Source organism: Lissotriton helveticus, chromosome 3_1 (genome assembly GCF_964261635.1).
Source record: "Lissotriton helveticus chromosome 3_1, aLisHel1.1, whole genome shotgun sequence".
Classification (NCBI taxonomy): domain Eukaryota; kingdom Metazoa; phylum Chordata; class Amphibia; order Caudata; family Salamandridae; genus Lissotriton; species Lissotriton helveticus.
Genome location: NC_136061.1, coordinates 1,843,950,070 through 1,843,966,457, shown reverse-complemented (window position 1 = coordinate 1,843,966,457; position 16,388 = coordinate 1,843,950,070). Strand labels below are relative to the sequence as shown.

The following is a 16,388-nucleotide window of genomic DNA, read 5'->3' as shown; positions in this document are numbered from 1 at the left end:
ATGTAAAAACTGCATTGTAAAGGCATGCATTGTGAATGTATGCATTGTAACATCATACATTTGCGACCCAGTGAAAGGATGCAGTTTCTGCAAGGCAAGTTACTATTTCAAGGGGTATGCCTCTGTTGAGCATTTCAGGGCAGATTTACAAGCCCCCTGCGCCACCAGTATGTCACTTTTCGTGACGTACTGGTGGCACAGGGGGCTCCTCCATATTTACAAGGAGAGGAAAAGCCACTCTGACTTTTCCTCTCCTTGTGAACACAGCCCCTTCCACGCAGCACTTTGCGTTGAAGGGGCGTTTCATGGGTGTTGTTGTTGGTGTTCCCACTCAACACCCATGAAACAGGACATATGCATTTCCAGATTTACGATTTCTTGTAAATCTGGAGATGCATGTGAATGCTACAACACCCTAGAGGTGGCGTAGCAAGGCTCAACGAGGAGAAATGTTTTCATTTCTCCTCCTTTTTTCTTCTTTCAATGCGTGCACACATTGAAAGAGGAAAATTCCTGTAGTGATTGTTTTTGTGCAGAAAGGTCCTCCTTCCAGCACAAAAACAATCTCCGCACGACGCAGGCATCCTTGAACCATGGTGCAAGGGTGCCTGCACGAGCTCATGGCTGCAGTTTCTTCGCCAGTGCAGTGGGAAGCACAGAGATGCGACATATTGTTGTAAATATGTTGCATCCCTGTGCTTCGGAAATGCTGCAGCGTGGCCCAGGCAAAGAGCTTGCGGTGCCACGCTGCGGCACTTCCTCGTAGATCTGCCCTTCGTATTTATCATGGTTCACCTTGAAACCAGAGACCAGTCAACACTGTGTGCTCCTAATGTATATTCTATACACTTATAACGCAAAAGTATTGTAAGTGCATGCGATGTAAATGGTCTTAAAGGTAAAAAAAATGCATCGTTATTTATTATATTGTAAATATATAACATTGTTATTTCTGCAGAACAAAGAGAAAACTATTTTAAAAGAAAAGTGAAATCTATTATAAATTACACAGTTTTTACTGGATCTGATTACATTATATATCATATACAATCGCATGGGAAGGGATGTTTTGGGAGACTCATTGCTGGAACCTATAGCAGCAGACATGAGAACCAATGGCGCGTACATATTCAGGCTTCTGCTCAATCCAGTGATGGATTCTTTTGACTGTCTCATCCATAAGCTGGTCTCCCAGTGCAGGCACATTTTGTGACTTAGCTGAACACCCCAGAACCTTTTTAGAACTCCTTCATCTTCACTGGCAGCTGCTTGGGAAAGAATACATCATGAGGTGTAGGGTCGGATTGGTAAGGCGGGCACTCGGGCAATGGGCCGCTATCCGAGATCCAGCTATGGGGCACTTTTTTGGCGAGCGTGGTGTCAGATATGGCCTGTGTGGGTGCAGTTCAGATGCCGCCACCGGCCTAGTGGGACCTGAGTGGCCCATCGGGAGGCAGTCACTATTTCCAGGGGTAGGCCTATGGTGAGCATTTCAGATGTATCATGGGTCACCTTGAAACCAGAGATCCCCTAACACAGCCATTATGTTAGGCACGGAGCACTCTGGCTCGGTCGGTGAGAGCAGGCTGGCGGGAGCGTTTCTTTAGTCAACACTGCCACCTACTGTGTGCGCCTAATTAATGCCGTATACAGTTACAGCGCAAACATGTATTGTAAATGCATGCGATTTAAATGGCCTTGAAGTAAAACAAAAACGCATTGTAAAATACATATACATTTGTTTTAGTGGTATGTACAGTTAGTATTACCCTTACTTGGAGTGTACACATTGTGGTTAGTATGATTAATATGTATTTCTACCCTGTGGTTTACCTATTTGCATTAGCTGTGTTTTGCTGTGATAAGCATTCTGGAACATTCTTTCGTATGACGTTCCAGTCAAACGGCTCTCCTTGGCAGTTGATTGTACCTGCCCTGGAGAAGGCTGCCGTTCTGTGGGCACCTTGATATTTAGGAACACATCTCGTTTTATCAACTTCCCGTGCATGGTATATTTGCGCCCAACATTTGGTCATGAGCTGTGTTTAGAGTTGTCTACGGATCCCACGGATTAGCCTTTCTGTCCTCGTAGTAAAGGAATCGTAATAGAAGTAATATACTCTTCAGTCGACAGGTGACCAACTGAGGTGGGCTGCTGGGGTGAAATTGACGACTCCATGTCGAGTAATGGGATTCAAGGATGCCCAGGCTAATATCAGCATGTTTTGTTTGCGTTCTTAGGCAAACGTCAATAAAAAGAATGGTACAAAAGAATATATAGTTGTTGTCACAAAAATGTCTCTGTGTGCTTTTTAAACAACTAAACACAAAGGAAATTAATTCGATCAATCAATTAGATCTTTATTTGGATATAAATATATCCATAAAAGCACAAGTCAAAAACAGCAAACAAATACATTGGTCTATAAAATACATTTGAGATAAAAGACAGCAGCATCATAAAAGGAGGGAAGGTTCACAATAGGGTCCTGTAGACACAGGTCAAGTAGCACCATAAAATATAGGGCTATGAAAAAGCAACCAAGTAGATACAAGTCCAACTTCAAGAAACAATGACAGACATAGAATTGTAAAATATACATACAAACTATCTCAACAATTGTAATAATAGACAATTTGGCACCACAGTCCAAGTGTTTTAACCATGAACATGGATTACAGATCAGTGCACTCAATAGAAACAGCTTTTAGTGAATACTCATTGAGGCACGCATGCGAACTGCCACCTTTAAAAAAGATCCCACGCGAAAAATTAAAACATCCTCTTCCAGCTCAAGGATTTTCATATATGCTGCCTTATAATGGATTGTGACAGTTTTCTTAAAAAACGGAATCAAAAACCATTTAGTGTGTTTTTGATAAAAGTTACAGACAAATAAAAAGTGCAACATAGATTGTTTACTATGGTCATTGCAGGGACATGGCAATTAATCGAGGTTAGCATTAAATCCTAGAGGGAAGCAAAGTAAAAATGTCAAAGTACGTGCTCTTAGGAGGAAAAGCAACCCTCTCTCCCAGCGGCCTATAGTTTTTAAAAGGTAACTAGATGGTGTGTATGAGGACGGGTGGGATGCATCCACTAGGGAAATATTTCTGGCAACTGAGGTTTTACTGGCCTCTTTTTCATACCTTGCATTGTTGTACTGTGCGTATAAAGCCTCCTGAAGGGCTTTTTTATTTATATGCTCTACATCAGTTGGATTTAAAAAGATGTGCTCTAAATTCATGCTGCTTAGGCTCTCCAATACAGCGGCAAGCCAGGGTATGTCCCTACCCTTTTCACATTTAAGGCAATCTGGTATTACATCTCTGGTGAGGGTCGCTGTTGGGTTTTTAATGAAATCAAATTGTGAATAGATAACATTGTAATTCAGCAGAACAAGGAGGAAATTGTTTTAAAAGAAAAGTGAAATCTTTCATGATTTACGCTGATTTTTCTGGGTGGAACCACATATGTCATATACTATTGCATGGGAAGGGATGTTTTGGGAGACTCATTGCTGGAACCTATAGCAGCAGAGATGAGATCTATTGGCGCGTAAATATTCAGGCTCCTGCTCAGTCACGTGAATGATTCCAACACTGTCTCACCGATAAGCTGGTCTCCCAGTGCATGCACATTTGGTGACCTAGCTTTAAACTCTAGTGCCTTATCAGAACTCATTCATCTCCACTGGCAGCTGCTGGGTTGAGAATTCATCATTATGTGGGAGTGCATACTTTTATAAGGCTCGTCTCGGGCAGCAGGCATGAATCCCGTGGGTACTGTAATGATGGTGGGCGCTAGGCCCACATTGCTAAATGAATGTGACACGGACACCAGATTAGTAGTGGGTGAACTGGCCCAGAGCACATGGCTCGGCCCCTTTTATTAGCTGTGTCACCTGACCCGGTGACATCAGGGGTGGGTGGGTGTTCAGTGTGCAGGCATACAAACACTAGACCGCTGACTGTGATTCTGGATCACTACATCCCTCCCAAACTTCGGGGAAAATGAAAACAAATGAAAGTCCAACCTGTGGAAGAAGAATGCAGTTCGCAAACCCCACAACAAAGTTCAACCTGTGGGATAGAAAAATGTATCTACAAATGTAACCCTGGACTCTGTAGTTTGGGGTGAGTCTCTTTGGTGGATTGCAGGTCGCAGATGGTGTAGTTGCTGCATCCAGGATTCATGAGTCACTGTGGCATGGTTTGCCATTGTTCAGCGGGTCCTATCTTCTATCTGCGCCGCTTGGACATTGTTCTCGGTCTTGCCTTTGCTTGGCACCACTGGTGACAGTTGGTGGTTAGATAGAAGGGTGACGTGATCCGAGTATTGCTTGTCTTCTCGGTTCTCCTCTTCAGTCCTGGTCCTTGGTGATGTCTCTGGGCAGGCTTCAAAGTGTTTCTGGGCAGATGAAAGGAGTAGGTGCATACATCCCTCTCACTAGGATGCCCCTCTTTGCCGGTATTCCTCTCTCACAGGATGTCCGGGAGGACCTCTTTGCCAGGCTTCCACTGGACTGGTGTTGTCGGTCATGTTGCTCCACCATAGCCTTCGGGCCGTGAGCGGGGCGCTCCGCGATCTTCACCGTTGTGTCCTAGTTCCACCTGAAGGTTACGCTGTTGACTCTTTTCTTGCACGCGAAGCTTCCCTCTCAGTGGGTCGTGCAGACGCACCGTCGTGGATCTGTCTCTCTTGCGGGACTTGCTGCCACCAGAGTCCCTTGAGGCCTTTGATTCTTGGGCTGCCACGGGTTGATGTGGAGTGGTCAGTTCCTCAGCCGGATGTGTGAGCACTCTCGCCATTCAATCTTCCGCTCAACCCCAAAGGTAGAATTGTTGTCAACAGTCCAAACTTGCTCTCTTCTACGATCGCCACATGGATGGATGGCTTGTAGGTGGATATCTTTGACTTGTGCCGCCGGTGTTCATGCCATGCCTTGTTCTCCGCTGCACTCCGGTGTTCTGGTGCATGTCACCATCTTCTTCTGATGGGTGTGTGAGTTGACTGATCACACCTCTTCACTTCTTGTGATCTTCTAGTGGCACTCACTACCCTTCTTCTCCTCCATTCCTTTCACGACGTGGTTGGTCCTATTTCTTTTCTTCAACCACCCAGGCCATCTCCGTGTGGCGTGCACTCCACACGAATCTCCCTGGTTGCGTCCTACCCTTAGGACACGCCTTCTCTTCTTCCGGTGGCCAAACCAGGCATCGCACTTTTCTTCCTGTCGCTCCTTCTTTAGTTCGGGTCGGTGTCATCAAACCTCTTCTGGGTCCCGTCCATGGACCTCTTCTTGATCTATTCACTTACTATGCCTTTGATCTTCTGGCATGTCTTTGCAGTCATGATCTTCTGACTGTCCGCTTCTCCTTTTCTTTCCGGGTGACCAACTGCCTGGTCATCTTCTCCTTTTCTTTTCCGGGTGACCAACTGCCTGGTCATCTTCTCCTTTTTTTTTTTCCGGGTGACCAACTGCCTGGTCATCTTCTCCTTTCCTTTCCGGGTGACCAACTGCCTGGTCATCTTCTCCTTTTCTTTTCCGGGCGACCAACTGCCTGGTCATCTTCTCCTTTTCTTTCCGGGCGACCAACTGCCCGGTCATCTTCTCCTTTTCTTTCCCGGTGACCAACTGCCTGGTCATCTTCTCCATTTCTTCTCCTTTTCTTTCGGGCGACCAACTGACTGGTCCGCATCTGGCGGTGACTTCCTGGCAAGTCATCTTCGCTGTGACCTACTGACAGGTCTCCGAGGACGCGATCCCTGCGCTGCTCAGTCGTGGTGGCGTGGAGTTCCTTCACTCCTTGCGCGGTCCTGCGCAATGCTGTGTTGTCCTGATGTGTGGAGTTCCTTCACTCCTTGCGCGGTCCTGCGCAATGCTGTGCTGTCCTGATGTGTGGAGTTCCTCCACTCCTTGCGCGGTCCTGCGCAATGCTTTGCTTCTAGCGCATTCCTGCGCCGTCTCTTGAAGTGTCCATTGCGCTTCTGGTGCATCCCGGCGCCGTCTCCTTGCGTGTTCCTGGATGTTCTGGAGCGTTCCTGCGCTGACTCCTGAACACTTCTTGCGCTTCCTGGGGTGTGCCTGCGATTGGTCAGTCTCCTTAGGTGCCTGCTAGGGCAGAGCTGCAGTACGCTTTTGGATTGTCATAGGCTTGTTTTTGTTCCTCATTTCTCAAGCAGCTACTTGCTTCTGTGGCAGAATGCTTGGTTTCCTCATTTGTCAAGCAGCTACTTGCTCCTGTGGCAGGATACTGGTGGCACTTGACCTTGTGCATAGCGACCGTCCTGGGGTGACTGCTGGTACTCAGGCTTGGTCAAAGGGCTTCCCTTGTGACCCTGTCTATGGTTAGAGGCAGAGTCTCGTGTTGGGGACATCACAGGGTGCAGACACTGTGTGTGATGTATTTTATTCAGCGGGTGCAGTGCTGAGATTTCGCCACTAAGTGGCAGTGGTGCACGTTCCTACATGATGCCGTGTACCGGGCCTATCCAGGCTTGTTCCTTCCCGAGTCTTCCGATGCCGTCACACTTCCTGTGGGGAAATGCCGGTGCAGGCCTTTCCAACCTCGGCTGGTCCACGTTATTTTACCCCCGGGTCTTTCACTGCCAGGTAGGTGTCTTCTTTCTGTCTGTGTTTCACTGTTCTGAAGGAGGAGGGGGGGAAGCAAGTCTCTCTCCTCGTTACCCCCGCCCGCAGCAGCCTTTCATTCACACGCTGCGCGGTGGGGGGAATGGCTAGCACTGCTCCTCTAGGTGCGAGGTGGGCACTCTCATCCGTCGGCCTCTGTTGCTGCGCGGGTGGGCTCCGCTGCAGCTCCTGATGTCTGGCCAGGCGGGGGCTAGGGCATAGCGTCGTCGGCACTGTTCTGACCAGCCACGGTTGGGCTCCGCACGGCTTGTCCTACTTGGGGGTGCTGTGGCTGACTCAGTGAGTGAGCTTCGCTCAGTCGTTCTCTCGCCCGGCAGCTCACTATGTGCTGCGGGCACTCCAGTTCATTCACCCCCGCCGTAGGCTCTTCACACACACGGCGGGGGACACGGCAGGCAGGCCGCGGGTGGGCTCCGTGAGTCTTGTCTCAATTAACGGGGCAATAGCGGCCGATGCCGCGTCACTGCAGGCAGGCCGTGGGTGGGCTCCGCTGGCCTCGCTATACTAGGGGCACCATATATAACGCGGGTAGGCTCCGCTTTGTGTTTTTCGGCGGTGCCGGCTGGCAGCCACCATTATGCAGTCATGAGGGGGGTCGCTTCTCGCTTGCGCGGCCCCCTAGGCAATCTTTAGCGTCCGGCCTCACCTCTGGCCGACGGGCCTTCTTCCTCCACGCGGGTGGGCTCCGCGGAGGGTTCACCGAGCGGTGGCGGCCGATGCAGGTGGGCTCTGCACGGCTCTCTCTTCACCCCAGGCAGGGGCTCAGTCGCGGCCGACGCGGGTGGGCTCCGGTCGGTCCGCTCCTTTTCCTCTCACGCCGGGAGGCTCCAGCTGGGCACGGAGGTGCGGGGTGAGCTCCCGGTCACCTCTGCTTCATGTTCTCGGCCCGGGGCACTGCACACGCCCCTCGGGCCTCTCGGCGGCCGGCGCCGCTTCCCCAGAGGGGTGCCCTGCACATGGGCACTTCCCTTCTTCTTTCCGGGGTTTTTCTTTTAGCTGCTGGCACGCATGGCATCTCGTTACCGCCTCGTCGCCAATGTAATGATGGTGGGCGCTAGGCCCACATTGCTAAATGAATGTGACACGGACACCAGATTAGTAGTGGGTGAACTGGCCCAGAGCACATGGCTCGGCCCCTTTTATTAGCTGTGTCACCTGACCCGGTGACATCAGTGGTGGGTGGGTGTTCAGTGTGCAGGCATACAAACACTAGACCGCTGACTGTGATTCTGGATCACTACAGGTACATATCGACCAGCTAGGAGCCAATAACATTGTAGGGGGTTCTAGGCTGCACGAGGCGTAGACTTTGCCCAGAAGATCTGTAAAGACTTTCCTCCCTGATCTGTCACCTGACGTGATGCGTTTTAGGCTCGAGCAGTCTTAGAACATTGTCACTCCCGGTACCGAATCGACTTACTAAGACTCCCGCTGCCTATTATAACAGGGGCCAGAAGTAGAATAATGGAGTGATAAACTCAAACTCCAATGGAACTTCCGGTCCGGTGCCCCTTGTCCACGAATATTCCTGTTACCACCTTGACTTCACACGTGTGTCAAATGGGCGCATGAGTCTGAAGGGCCTCGCAACAGCCCCAGGCCCGCGCGCCACTCACTGGGCGAAGCACGTGCTGGCTGAACAAGAATGGAAGCTTCAACCAGCTCCTATTCAGTTCAATTAAAATAAGAGCGACCTGCTCTTATGTCTCAAGTATTAGCATTACTAGGACGAGCAGGAAGAGAAGGCCCTTCAACTATTCATGCAAAAAATTATTGAAATGTTTGAAAGGCACTTCAACTACTGAGCAGGTTTCTCAGCCGATCCTGTTTCAGCCCAGGGCTTGAAGTGGGAATTTCCCAAACTGCAATACTTGTACATATTGCTCCACATTTCCTTTTATGCAAAGTTATTAAGTTATTATAGTGAAGGAACAATAGTGAGAGCAACAGAATATGATCGACTTCTGTTCCGCCCTTATTGTGGGCGTGGTCTCAGCCCATCCCGGAATCCTGGCTATAAATGGACACCTACGAGGAGGAACGGACACCCATCAAGACGTCTTTGCCTGACACCAATAACCAAGGGAAGCAGACAAGATGAAGGCTGCTGTGCTGACGGCCCTGCTGTTCGTGGCACATGTCGAAAGTCTAACCGTTATGCCAGCCGACGCAGCCTTGCCAGACTTGGCCCTACCAATCAAACCACTAGGATGTAAGTTCACAAGACTTTCGTTTTCCCTTGAGACGCTTTATCTTATGCATTTGTGAGAGTGAAAGGTGTAAAATTAGCAAGTGATTCCTACAGGGAGAAGATGAGGGGTTACTGGAGTCTGCTTTTAAGGGAACAGTTGTAAATAATACCAGTGCCATCTAGGCAACGGTGGCTGCAGGTCAGGAGACTCCCCGCCGTAAATACAGATCATTGCATACTCAGAGGATGTGTCCAGTGTATCTGATGGTTTGAGGGATGCATTTCAGGCAGGGCTGAATGCCAAGGGGGCCCTGTGTTTTTTTCACCTACGCAGCATTCATTTGTGTTTTACATAACCAAAATCCCAAAGCATGAGTCTCCTTGTGTGGATGAAAACGTAAATACCCTGGGGCAGATTTACAAGAAACTGACACATGTGTAGAGATGTGTCAGTTTCCCTGCGCTGGCCTGCGATACCCTTGCGTCACCATGGATGTGCCATATTTACAATACGGCGCACCATGGTGCAAGGATTGACAGGTGCGTCAGAAATTCTGACGCATCTAATTCTGGCACATCTGTTGGCCCAAATCCCACGCATTGCTGGAGTCGTGTTGCAAGCAACTCCAGCAATGCATGTTGAGGCATATACTTAATGTACTATGTCACTCTTTACGCCTGTTTCAAGCAGGCATAAGGTTTTGACACAGTGGCGTCCTATAAGTGGCGTAGTAAATCTTGTAGATTTCACTGCGTCACTTCTACAAGGCTTTCCTGCGTGGGAACGCCCACCCTGCATACATTGTACCCAACGCATGTATAAATGTGAAGCAGGGCTTTACAACATGATGCATCACCCTAGATACATCATGTTGTAATTAGACGCATTGTGTACGCCGCCGACGCAGTGGTGGCACAAAAGTGTTGCAAGGAGCTTGTAAATCTGCCTCCCTGACACCAGGGAGTTTTCAGTCTGGATATGAGGGGGAATTGTACATTTTCACTGCCCAGAATCTGGGAATAAATGAGTGTGGGCTGCTTCACATTACATAGGGTGGACAGCTGTCTATGAGCCCTGTCAGCCCAGGGGCTAGGGGGCAGCAGGTCTAGATTTGCAGATGGTGGATCTAGCAGAGGCTCTGCCATCAGAAATCCTTCAATGTCCTCTCCTCTAAATGGGTTGAGGAGACTGTGAAGTTGATGGTTTTTTTAAACACACTCTGGATTGCACTATCAAAGGAAGCCAATAGTCTTCATTGAAATCAGAATGGTGTGATAGCCCTCATTTTAAAAATAGGTGCAATTAACTATCCTACAGACGACCCAACTAATCGGGATAAGGAAGACTGACAGGAAAATGATGACCAACCCTTTACATTGCTGCTGTGTATATGTGCTTCATAGCACGATTGAGCTGTACCTTTTTAAACAACCATTGGTAAATGTGTCGGTGTCGCTTATGTTATGAATAAAGAGATGTTTTCATCAATCATCTTCCAGGAGAAGGAAAGAGCTCCCTGACATATAGCATGATGTGGCACAGCGTCAAGAGCGGCCTACTCCAGAGCTAGGATCCGGTTTGAGTCTCAGTGGCGCTGCGCACAGCATCACCTAATCTCTCGGGTGATACATTGTTATATAAATATGCTGCAAGAGTAAAAGGCAAAACTGTATGAAAATATAATTCCACCAAATAAGATGTTAACAGTATTTTAGCAGCGGGAAACAGATAAGAGAAGGAGATGATGAACAAGCATTGTTAAATGCAGGAAAAAAAGCTACATCTAATGGAAAAGGAGGAAAGGTAAGCGGCAACCACAGGAACCAATGAGAATCCAGGAAAGAGAGGAGGCTGGATGTAAGTCCCTTTGAACTGTATATCAGTGGCGGCTGGTGACATTTGAAAGTGGTGAGGCGTAAAATGATAATCATACTGCAGTGTAGCGAGCGAGCGTAGCGAGCGAGCCCGAACCCCCAAGGAGGAAATTTTGAAAAAAGAGTGGACAACTGGTGCATTTTCAAGCAAATTTGAGAAGGCAGGAAGGTTAATAAAGCAATAGTGAAAGTGCAGTTATTACATTAATAAAGTGGTGTCCTATAACATAGGTAGCTGCTTATTCAGCATAACCACAGAGCTTCATAACAAACTTTGAAACACAAAGCATCGCTGAGTACCTCACAGATGCCCTCACTGTTGTGTTTCAAGGCCTACAGGTTTCTAAGTGCGCGCGCCTGCAGTCTACACAGGATCTGGATGGCCCTGGATTGAGTGAAAGAAACAAACAACTCTGGGCTTTGAAAAACCCAGGAGTTAAGGAAATCATTGAACCTGCCATGCAGTGATGCGCAGTTTAGAGCAGTATTATTGTGCGTAGGCATCAGGAAAGGATATGTGATACCAGACGCTGTGTGTGTGCTCTTATGCGAAAAAGGGAAATAATACCTCCAAAACTCATAATTAGGCCCTCAATGTGTGAGGGTGTGTGATGTTAAACCACATGCATCACACTGAAAGTGCACGTGCTGGGAATGTGGGTTTACTGGAGTTTTTATTACACAGCATTGCATTTATATAGCGCTTAGTACCCCAGACAAGGTGTCCACCATACGGAAACACACATCGAAGATCATCCAACACACAGTGTACTCAAACAGATGGTGGGGAATTAGACATACCCTTAAATGAGACATGCTGAGTGACACAGCACCAGTACTGCACAGCGCTCTTGAGATGTGAAACAAATTCACCTCAGCTGCTGAGACTGGTCTTCAGGGTGTGAGACCCTCACTCTGACAGTGAGTGAAAATGTTCTCCCTAGTCCCTAGTGCAGCACTGAGAGGACAGTAGGTGCAGGAAATGGTCATACTAATGGCCTGTCTCTACCTCGTGAGAGCCTCGGTGCAGAGATTTTTCAAACTGATTGTCAATGTATGAATTATTTTTTTTAGGAGAGCGCCATATCTGGGTAAGCATGGTAGTCTGTGATGTTTTAGACGTTGCATTGGTGGCACTGGCATGTGGTGCAGAAAAGACAATCAGACTGCCCCAGGTCCCCGCCATCTGGATGCGCAGTTATATCATTATCACTAGAGATCAAAGCAGCAGTAACCAGGAAGGGTGCCAAAGGGTCACCACAATTATAACACGTCATACGTCTGTACGTTACTTAAAACAACAATGGTGATGCGGAATTAAAGGTCAAAGGTGCCTGGGAACTTGTTTGTGCAAAGAGTCAGGTGTGCCAAGTTATAGCCGTGCTCTCTATGGGGATGCATTAGCATTATAAAATCGCCAAAAATACATACAGCTTCAATCAGGAAATCTTGCTAAAAATATAACTGTCTTAAAATACCCCATAATACACTAGACACAATAGGACAGTATAATAAATAGGCATCCATTTTGACATAACTTACGCTCTAAAGGTAGGCTTTGTCTATAGTGTGGTTCTAAACAGGTATCGAATTAATATGTATATATATATATTTTTCTAATTTTAGCGCGAACTTGACCCAAAGAAATCAGGTATAAGAGCGCTTTGCATGAGCACCCGTTGTGTTCACAAGGGCACGTTCATTTTTGTTATGCATGGGGAGATTTGCCCAGAATCACAGGATGTTGCTGAGCGTGGTTGCCGAGACTCGAACCGGGTTCCTCAGATTTGAGGTCGACCCCCTAGCGTTACATTGCCCAATCTCTTTTCCCAGGACCGTCAGCCTGGTAAAATCCCTGAATTAATATTCAAGCGATGCTAAACAGAACCCCTTAACAGCAAAGAAAATAGGACGAAATACAATTAAAATGTTTAACACATAGAAGTTATTTGTAAGTTACGCAAATCTATTACAATACTCCAACCATATCATGACAAATGTTGAAATGTATTAAAATTAGGAAGCGGGACAAGTTATTTTGAAAATATTTCATTGAAAAGTAGTGTCTCCGAATAGACCTGCGTGGTTTCCTGCTATGAATGGGGTTGTCACCAATCCAGAAATAGTTTTCTTTTGGGTTGATGGGCCTGTAACTCATAGTTTGGGCCACTGGAATTATGTATCAGCGGAGGACCAAATTATGTGGCAATGTTAACTGAATTATAGGGCAAGAAAAGGCAAATTATAGGGTTTGTTTTGAAGCAGTATTACTTCACTGTTTCACCTCAATAATTTGAGTTTGACGGTTAAATACAGCAATGATCAACTTGGACCTGCCTATGCACAATACAAGGCCTGCCAGTGCCACTGCGCGGTAACACTCGCGTAGTTTTTCTTTTTCAGTAACTTTTGATCCGTTTGAGCTCTAAACAATTTTCTTTGCTGAAATCTAAAAATCATGCAAAATACTGTGGCAAGTGGAGCAAATCTATAATTATGTCTGTGGAAAATGCTGCAGCCGCAGAATGTCAGAGTTCCCGTGGCCCTTTTCATAGCACACACACATTAAGTAGTACCATTTATATTTTGTTAGTATTACACCATTCTGACTACCAAATGAAATATCACAACAGTCTTGTCGTCAATAATTGCCCAGCACTGACACGCACGGTACCACCACCACACAGTCACTCACTGAATGTCGGGGGATGATCTTCTAAATCTCCAAATTCCAAGATCTCCACCACGAGTCGACTGCAGTGCTGCATGTGCTCTTGTGCTGGAGAGGAGGAGGAAGGGTGACTGGCCATGGGCCGGCCCGATTTTCCCAGCAACTACAGAGTGCAGAATGTTGTCCAATCACTGAATGGCTTAACACTAAGCCATTACAGTGATTTGGCATTGCCATTGCCCCACGTTGGATGCTCCCACCCCCGCGGTGCAGACTAGACTGCAACAACCCGACAACGGCCCAGTAGTAGCCAATCCTGACGCTGCTCTCTTCAAAGGAGAGCTGCTCTCTAAAGAGAGCAGCATCAGGATTGGAGTGAGCATCAAAAAAACGCCGCTCATTTTGGGACCACTGGGGAATGTGGCATTAGGCAAACTTCGTACTCAGCGGTGCTTGCTTTTCAAAGCCCACTGGGTTCTTAGCTTAAAAAAGGCAGCCGGGCAAACACCACATGCGCAGTGCTCACCTGCAGCAGCAGCACAGACTCCGTCCCAACCATGTCACGTACGTCACGTGATTTAAGACATGACGCCGCCCGCAGTTTTAATAATTATCGGGCAATTTATTCGAGCGGCGCGTTAATTAATAAATTTTTTTATTAACGCGCCGCTCAAATAAATTGCCCGATAATTATTAATGGGGCAACGCCCCACCGCCCAAATGGTAAAACCGCCACTTTAATATACAGTGTATATTAAAACAATAGATTTCTCAGGCACAGTGCAAGCGATGTGCAGGCAAAACCTAACAAAAAAGTCACTCTCCTTCAAAGCTAAGGCAGGCTTATAAAAGTCACAAGTTCTGTTACGAACTGCTGAGCTTTGGGACAGAGCGAACATGTTCTTAAATGTAACTGATAAACCTACTCAAATGCTGACCGTTGAGGCTGGGCGTAATTTGACTGGGCTGACAGCAGTATGTGTGGCACATTACGTACCGCTATATTTTACTGTGCATAAATGTAACGTTACACGGCTCAAAATAAATAATAGCTGTTACTATGATTCAAGACAGGTTACTCGAAATAGCCGCCTCACAAGGTGACTTTGACGTCTGATGGCTCTGTACCAGCTAGATACACAGAACTTGGTGGTGATTCCAAAGTTGCTACTTTACCTTTTCAATCAAGGCTTTTTTCTGTTTTGGCGTGGGGACTTATTTGTTATACCTCTGTGTTTTTTCGTTAGGTCCCACTTGTGCACTTCTGCAGAAAACTGTCTTGATCACACAAGGCTCTTGCTCCGGTAAAGTTACTGTCGGATACTGTTCTGGATGCTGCGAAAGCACTGTCTCGTAAGTGATTTTATGTTTGTTTCCCGGAAGTAAATGGGTGTTGGGATAAAATATACAAATGGATAGGCAACATATATATACACATTTTATTTAGAATCTTTCATTTGCTCAAACACCTGCAGGTATATGAAGGGTTATTAGCAATGCATCAATGGTAAAGTCGAGTTGAGATCAAATGTGTACATTTTTTTGTTTTTGTAGTTTTTATTAATTGCTACGGTTTCACAATTCAGAATGTTTTAAAAAGTGGTTCCTTCCTACTTATCAAGTACCGATGGGTGGGAGAAACGCTTAGCCCTTTCACACAGTCCCTGCTGCCCCAATTGCACCTAGAATTCAATCCATCCGAAGGCACGTCCATAGCATTCTGTGGCGGATATGAGCGGGGAATGCAACAGGCAATGCTTTTCTATGGCAGGCTTAGGCAGAAATCTACTAGTCAAGAAAGGGCAAATCTGATTAATCTGTCAGAGTCCGTGAAATGTCACTCGGCAGTAATGTATGCACATGTATTAAAGTATAGAGGAAAGTCTAATGACAAAACAAAACACTCCTTGGCTCATTTAATCGAACTAATGTTATCTCTGTGGGCGAAGAGCAGAGAAAAGAAACGGACTACCTTCAAAAGACCATAAGGTTGCAAACAATTGATGCTATGTTATTTTGGCTGTATTTCTCAGGCCTCAAAAACCATTATTACAAATCAAAATAAAAAGAATGCCGAGGTCGATATTACCCAACTTATCAAACTGGTGCAACATAATCCAATCGAAATGATAATATGTAGTATCAAAGGTTAGTAGGATGCATTGGATCTATATTAATTAAGCATACATTCCGATTAAACAATGGAATATAAACTGTTGACAAAGCCTCGATAAAACATCACGATTTGTCATACAGAACACAGTACACATAGGGAACATGTACATGCTGGTAAATATTCCAGCACTACAAAATAGCACGTGCATGAAATAAACAAGATCCATGCTAAGCTGGAAAATGACCAGACAGACATGGACACAGCAGAGACACCTTTACCACATAACATTTATTTGATCTTGGGTGCACTTCTGATAATAAGGGGAAGTACATGAAACAGAAACATGCATTATTGTTCGGGTATCAGATACAGTGCTGGGGCATGCTTCACTACACGGGAAACGGTCAAAAGGATTCATATTCAAGGCATCCCACACAGTTATCCTGATCTGAAAGTTGGAAAAAGCTATAGTCATAAGTACAAAAAATGATTTATCGTAGTTCAAACTTCTCTTGCTTTAGAACTGCTATAGCATAAAAAATAGAGTCCCTCGCAGTCAGAGGAGACCTAGTAATGCAATAATTGCTCATAGTGGGGCCTATTTACTAATGCATTTTTAATAGTGCTTTACATACCCACACATGCTATTCGCTAAGATCTTGAAACAGATACACCAACACCTCTCATTTCTCCTGTGTGTGAAGTTCTAATCACAGGTATAGAGCACTCCACATACAGAGGTACATGTTGCTAGTGTGAATGTGGGCGAGGCACTGGGGAATGGCAGTTAAGTGGGGAATATCTACTAAACAATAGAAGAAATATAGGGGCATTAAAGGAGGGGCACTCAAAAATACTGGCAAATACAAAAACACACCT

At 46.4% G+C, this 16,388-nt stretch overlaps 1 long non-coding RNA gene across 1 annotated transcript in view; it reads left to right on the top strand.

The window, feature by feature from the left end:
* The first annotated feature begins 8,694 nt into the window (after positions 1-8,694).
* The window catches only part of LOC144823888 (uncharacterized), a 75,969-nt gene continuing 68,275 nt past the window's right edge, over positions 8,695-16,388 (top strand). The window contains exons 1-2 of the long non-coding RNA XR_013608850.1: positions 8,695-8,868; positions 14,641-14,746. This is a non-coding gene — a long non-coding RNA (uncharacterized LOC144823888). The remainder of the gene's footprint in view (positions 8,869-14,640; positions 14,747-16,388) is intronic.